Source organism: Eretmochelys imbricata, chromosome 5 (genome assembly GCF_965152235.1).
Source record: "Eretmochelys imbricata isolate rEreImb1 chromosome 5, rEreImb1.hap1, whole genome shotgun sequence".
NCBI lineage: Eukaryota > Metazoa > Chordata > Testudines > Cheloniidae > Eretmochelys > Eretmochelys imbricata.
Genome location: NC_135576.1, coordinates 126,809,468 through 126,817,267, shown reverse-complemented (window position 1 = coordinate 126,817,267; position 7,800 = coordinate 126,809,468).

Here is a 7,800-nt window from a genome sequence, read left to right as displayed (position 1 = left end):
AGTTAATATGGCAAATACTACCTGACTTTTCTATTTTTTTTTTTTTGTGATTTTTTGCATTGTACTGTATTCTGAATGGCATCAATCTGAGCCCCTTGGTGGAGGGTTTTTTATAAACTCATTATTCATATTATTTATTTATTATGGCAGGGAAGGACAAGAGAGAATATTGTCATCTTTTAAGTAATGGAGATGCTCAGATATTATGGCAATGAGACCCATATGTGATAGAGAGATCCCTGTCCATAGACAAAAAGATAGATGGGTGTGTATGGAGAGAGATGTATATGGGGATGGATTAATGCACAACTAAATTAGATAGAGAGGTATATGTGGGGATGGATAGATAGAGCTGATGAATAAGGTGTATATGGGGATGGACGGATAGATAACTTGGCCATCAACGAGAACATCCTGATGAGGTTCAATAAGGATAAGTGCAGGGTCCTGCACTTAGGATGGAAGAATCCCATGCACCGCTACAGACTAGGGACCGAATGGCTAGGCAGCACTTCTGCGGAAAAGGACCTAGGGGTGACAGTGGACGAGAAGCTGGATATGAGTCAGCAGTCTGCCCTTGTCGCCAAGAAGGCCAACAGCATATTGGGATGTATAAGTAGGGGCATAGCGAGCAGATCGAGGGACGTGATCGTTCCCCTCTATTCGACATTGGTGAGGCCTTATCTGGAGTACTGTGTCCAGTTTTGGGCCCCACACTACAAGAAGGATGTGGATAAATTGGAGAGAGTCCAGCGAAGGGCAACAAAAATGATTAGGGGTCTAGAACACATGACTTATGAGGAGAGGCTGAGGGAGCTGGGATTGTTTAGCCTGCAGAAGAGAAGAATGAGGGGGGATTTGATAGCTGCTTTCAACTACCTGAAAGGGGGTTCCAAAGAGGATGGCTCTAGACTGTTCTCAATGGTAGCAGATGACAGAACGAGGAGTAATGGTCTCAAGTTGCAGTGGGGGAGGTTTAGATTGGATATTAGGAAAAACTTTTTCACTAAGAGGGTGGTGAAACACTGGAATGCGTTACCTAGGGAGGTGGTAGAATCTCCTTCCTTAGAGGTTTTTAAGGTCAGGCTTGACAAAGCCCTGGCTGGGATGATTTAACTGGGAATTGGTCCTGCTTCGAGCAGGGGGTTGGACTAGATGACCTTCAGGGGTCCCTTCCAACCCTGATATTCTGTGATTCTGTGATCCTGACTGTAGGTCAGCGACACTAGTTAGATTCCCAAATCAATAGGCACTTGAGTCTCCTTCCAGCTGAAACTGTTTGTGAGCTACCCAAGCGGGTCTTATCCATTTGATGTCCCTTACAATATGTGCTAACTTCTTATGCTAAACAATCTGCCCCACCCTTCATTTTGCTGTGACGCTGGGAGTTCCTTTCCCAGACCTCAAGAAGGGTTCTGTGTGAGCTCAGAAGCTTGTCTCTCTCACCAGCAGAAGCAGGTCCAATAAAAGTTATCACCTCACCCACATGGTTTCTATAGTGACCAAAGGCAGCCTCTCCTCCTTTCCTGGGCATCGAAAGATCTTTCCTTGATGGAGCCCGTTGTGTGGTGTGCTCCTTCCTCCACTCCCTTTACCAGCTGTCCTGGTTTGGCAGCCTGTCAGATTGGCCCACCTGTCAGCTAAAAAGAGAAACCATTCAGACAAATGCCTTTTGGTTAGTGGCAGCTTCAACACTGCAGTGATCAATGGCAAACTGTCAGCCAGCAGGCCTTATGCAGTGGTGGTATAACTGTGTGCGTCCCAGCATATGAGAGACAAGGTAGGTGAGGTAATATATTTTATTGACCAACTTCTGCTAGTGAAAAAGACAAGCTTTTGAGCCACTCAGAGCTCTTCAGATCAGCAGGTCTGACAGGAATGAGCTGTTTGCCTTGCTGATCGCTCAAGTACGAAGAGGCTGTGAAGTGATTCTGGGTAATTTCAAAGTGAGTAGCTAATACCTTCAACTAGACACGTATGTTATTGTGGCAAAGACGACACGTTGCACAATATAATGAGATAATTTCAATCTTTAACCTAGGAAACCTGGAAAATTTTCCATTTAGCCTCTTCTTTAGTTCCCCTCCAGAAAACTGATTTTCCATTTAGTTGAAAATCATTCATGGAAAAAAAATTCATTTTGTCAATAAACTTTTCACTTTTAATTTAAAACACAAAACAGAACAATTTTTTGCTATTCTGCAACCATAACCCAACACTTTAAACTGAAAATTGTTGGGTTTTGGTTGTCAGAAACCAAAAAAGTTCAGTTTTTGACAAAAACCTGAAACATTTTGAAGAAAAATATTGACAAAAATGAAAAAAGATTTTGTTTTCATTTCAGTTTTCCAACCAGTTCTACTTCAACCACATACAATTAACATCTGCCTTGTCCTTTGGGGATGGTCTTGGATCCAAAAATCTGGGTAGAGGCAGAAGGAGGCTTGATTCAGATACCTGGATCCCAATCCAGTCATTCCCAAATTTCAGGATATTTGGCTCTGAAGGGTTGGTTCAGACCTATATCCAGTTAACAGGTGTACATTGGCTGGATTCTCACACAACCAGTCCTCCCCACATTGAGGTCCTGCTGATTGCAATGGGGGCAGTTTCAGGGCCTTACCCTGGGTAACTATTTGGGATGGACTCTTCTCTTTTCATTGCACTCAGGTGACTTATTTGCTTCCTGGTTTGGGCCCTGAATCAGCAAAATGCTTTCACACATGAACATCAATGGCACTGAAGCACACACTTACAGTTAAGCATGTGCTTGTGTGCATTGCTCAGAAAGCTGCACGTTCCTATTTTGAACATCTGGATAGACCACTGCAAGTGGTGTCTCATGTGAGTGATTCGCATGGGGTGGAGCTTTTTTTGTGAGCAGGGCTTTGGAGAGTATTTGGTTCCCAATGTGACCTCTGACTCATAGGAACGGCCATACTGGGTGAGACCAATGGTCCTTCTAGCCCAGGATCCAGTCTTAGACTGTGGCCAATGCAGAGCTTCAGGGGAGCGTACAGAGTCGGGCAGTTGGAGTAAACCACCCTGTCTTACCCTCCCAGCTTCTGGCAGTCAGAGGTTTAGGGTTGCCACCAAATATGGGGTTGTGTCCCCGACCATCTTGGCTAATAGCCATTGATGGAGCTATCCTCCATGAACTTATCTTATCTGTTTTGAACCCAGTTATACTTTTGGCCTTCACCACATCCCATGACAACAAGTTCCACAGGTTAATTGTGCATGGTGTGAAGAAGTATTTCCCCTTGTTTGAATTAAACCCGCTGCCTGTTAATTTCATTGGGTGACCCCTGGTTTTTGTATTGTGGGAAAAGGGTAAATAACACTTCTTTATTCACTTTCTCCACACAGTTCATGATATTATAGACCTTGGTCATGTCCCCCTGCCCTTACTTGTCTCTCTTCTAAGCTGAACCATCCCAGACATTTTAATCTCTCCTCAGATGGAAGCCATTCCATAAGGCCTAATAATTTTTGTTGCCCTTCTCTGTACCTTTTCTAATTCTAATATATTTTTTGAGAAGGGGTGACCAGAACTGTAAGCAGTATTCAAGGTGTGGGTGTACTATGGATTTATGTAGTGACACTGTGATATTTTTCTGTTTTATTATCTATCCCTTTCCTAATGGTTCCTGACATGCTGTTAGCCATTTTGACTGCTGCTGCACATTGAACAGAAGTTCTCAGAGAACTATCCTCGGTGACTCCAAGATCTTTCTTGTGTGGCAACAGCTAATTTAGACCCCATCATTTTGTATGTATAGTTGGGATTACTTTTTCCAATGTGCAATATTTTGTAATTTATCAATGTTAAATTTCATCTGCCACTTTGTTACCCAGTCACCCAATTTTGTGAGATCCCCCTGTAACTCTTCACAGTTGGCTTTGGACTTAACTATCTTGAATAATTTTGTATCAGCTGCAAACTTTGCCATTTCACTGTTTACTCCCTTTTCCAGGTATTTTATTAATATGTTGAACAGCACTGGTTCCAGTCTGATCTTTTGGGGACCCCACTGTTTACCTCTCTCCATTGTGAAAACTGACCATTTATTCCTACCCTTTGTTCCCTGTTTCTTAACCAGTTACTGATCAATGAAGGGACCTTTCATCTTTTCCCATGACTTTTAGTTTCCTTAAGAGCCTTTGGTGAGGGACCTTGTCAAAGGCTCTCTGAAAATCCAAGTAAACTATATTGATTTTTTTCACTCTTATCTACATGCTTGTTGACATATTGACATCCTCAAAGAATTCTAGTAGTTTGGTGAGGCATGATTTCCCTTTACAAAAGTCATGTTGACTCTTCCCCAACAAATTAGATTTGTCTATGTGTCTGATAATTCTGTTCCTCACTATAGTTTCCACCAGTTTGCCTGGTACTGAAGTTAGGCTCACTGGCCTCAAACTGTCAGGATCATCTGTGTGGGTATTGTTTTAAAAATCTGTATTACCATTAGCTACCTTCTGGTCATCTAGTACAGAGGCTTGTTTCAGCAATAGGTTATTAGTAGTTCTTCAATTTCACATTTGAGTTCCTTCAGAACACATTGGGGAATACCTTCTGGTCCTGGCGACTTATTACTGTTTAAATTACCAATTTTTTCTAAAACCTCTACTGCTGAGTATCCATGTGGGACAATACTTCAGATTTGTCAGCAGAAAAAGTAAAAAGCTCTGTGGGTATCTCTCCGACAGCCTCTGCAGTGAAGACCGATGCAAAGGATTCGCACAGCTTCTCTTCAATTGCCTTGTCTTCTTGAGTGCTCCATTAGCACCTTGGTTGTTTGGTGGCCCCACGGCCTGTTTCACAGGCTTCTTGCTTCTGATGTACTTAAAAAAATGCCTCAGTGTTAGCTTTTGCATCTTTAGCAAGTTCCTTCTCAAATTCTTTCTTGGCCTGCCTTTATTGTACTTAACCTGCAAGAGTTTGTGCACCTTTCTATTCACCTCACTAGAATGTCACTTCGAAATTTTAAAGGATGCCTTTTTGCCTCTAACAGCCTCCATTATTCCGCTCTTTAGCCTTGATGGCGTTCTTTTGGTCCTCTTAGGGTATGTCTATACTGCAGTTAAAAAACGCGGCTGGCCCATACCAGCTGACTCTGGCTCACAGAGCTTAGGCTAAGGGACCATTTAATTGTGCTGGAGATGTTCCGGCTCAGGGTGGAGCCCAGGTAAGAAGAGAGCCTAGGGTTGGATAAGTACTGCCGTTGTCACAGAAACTTCCGTCCTCAGATGAAGGATTGCTACTAGGAGTTGGTTCTGTAACAGCCATAAATTTCCTCCCATCTAGGTAAGGGTGGAATTTCTTCACATCCCCTACCAACTTAAAGCCTCCTTGTCCATTTGTGCATAGTTGCATTCTCTCACTGTGAGCGATCTGGAGGCAAATGCTATGGGTCTCTCATTGCCGCCTGGCACAGTGCGCGCTATAACAGACCTGTTCCTCGTGAGGAAGCATGACATGCTTTAACCATCTCCTGAGATTTATGTAGGCCTTGTGCATCAGTAACACACCCACAATAAGCTGTCGAGTCCTTGGAAAAAATTGTGTTTTATGCAATTGGCTCATAACCCATATTCTTCTAGACATTTTAATACCCTTTCTGTGGTTTCCAAATGTTCTTCATCACTTCCATGAGTCACAATAATGTCATCCAAATACCACTCTTCTCAGGATAACTTTTAAACTTGGTCCACTGCCCATTGCCATATAGCAGGAGCTGAAGTAACACCAAACACTAGCTTATTGTACTGGTACAAACCTTTTGTGTCTTGATTGTAAAGTATGGTTCAGATTCTTCCTCAGCTTCCACTTGTAGGTAGGTCAATGACAAATCAATTTTCCTGAATCATTGTCCCCCTGCCAGTGTAGCAAAAATGTCTTCAATTCAATGCAGGGGCTAAATTTCAACTTTCAGTGCAGGGTTTATATTGACCTTTAAAATTTCCACACACGCTCTCTGCACTGCACTTTTTTACAGTTGGAAGTATAGGAGTTCCCCACTCACTCCAGGCCACTTTGTAAAGTATGGCCTCTCTTTCCAGACATTCCAATTCAGCATCGACCTTCGAGTGAATACTGTAAGGGACAGGTCAAGCTCTGTGAAACTGGGGCTGCACTTTCTCAGCTAGGATTAGTTTAGCCTTCATGTGTTTCAGAATTCTAGTGCCTGACTTAATATCCCTTCCCACTGCTGTTGAACTGTTTTAGTGGAGTTTGCTGACAGTGACTGCAGCATCTTTAGAGAATTCCGATCCAGAGGAACTTCATGTATTCATTCATGGCCCTACAGGGCCGGTTTCCCTTCTCAATGACATATAAGTCTAATAATCATTGCTTATTGTTATACTCCACGTTTTCTTGCATCGCTCCAACTGGCACTATCTTTTCTCCCATACACATTTTTAGCAACATCGTTGTTTCCCTCAATGTGGTATTTTTAAGTTTTCTCATATTTCAAACGTGAGATAACAGAGCCTGTCCCCAATTCCATTTTGAATGTTTTTCCTGCCATCCAGGGTGTCAACCAGATTTTTTTTTCCACACTAATATATATCCAGGCTGGCTACTCCACTCTCACACTCTGTGTCACTACTGCCTCTGTCAACAGAGTGTATATTGATATTCCTTTTTCTATACCCTGATTTGGTCTCTTTCTTATTTTTCTTGGTGCAACAAACCACTTGAATATGCCCTTCTTTTTAATTACAGTGTCTGCAACATGCATCTTCACATCAGCGGTCAGAAGGAGTGTGAAACCCTTTTCCACACCGACAGCGTCTGTCTGGTGAGTAGACCGACTCTTACCTTGGGTTACAGATAATTCATGCATTCCTACTTCTGTTTTAGCTTTAGTATGCAATTCTATTGCATCCCTTGTCGCACTTTCCATCGCGACTCCAATTTCTACTACGTGTTTAAAAGTGAGATTTTCCTTAGTTGAGCTGCCTCTGTAGGCTTTCGTTAAGCAGGCCATACACAAATCTGTCTCTTAAGCCCATCCTTAAAAGCGCAGTATTTGGACAATCTCTTTATCTCTGTCACAAAAGAGGAAATAGATTCTCCTTCAAATTGATGCAATTGAACCTTTCTGCCATAATCAGTGGCTTGGGGTCCCAAGAGCTCTTGGACAATTTGCACTCGCTCTAAAGGTTTTGCTTACTGGCATCTCCGAGGTGATCAGACTGTATGTACTAAACTGTATATTTTTCCTCCCATCACACTCAATATTGATGCTCCATGATTTTCTGAGGGAATCTCATTTACTTCAAAATACTGCTCCAGCCCCTCGATACATGTGGGCCAGTCCTCCATGGCACTGTCGAAGGCTTTCATTTTTCCAGCAGAGCCTGCCATTTCACCCGCTGCTATCAGTTCAGTAGTTCAGAGCACCCACAGTTGTAGCAGACTCCTATCTCTCCCTCGGGGCTGCAAGCATTGTCATCGATTCTTTCGCTACTCTGATTCATGGAAGGCTCTTGAAATCCTTGTTGCCAGTCGTTGCATGCAGTAAAGTTAGCACAAATCCCCGATTAGAAGCACAGACAGCGTTGGAGTCATGATGGCTCGCTCACTCTTGTACTGTAGAAGAAGAAACACGGTAACCACTATGTAACCAATTCAATATATTCAACTGCTTAAAGAACTGTACCTGCGAATTCACACCAACAGATTCAGCACTGTGCTCAACCCTTCAAATATATCACACTCTGCCCTGAGCCCTGTTTCACCAGCTGGTCACGGCAATCTGTCAATGCAGCCATCTGTGACATGCTGTT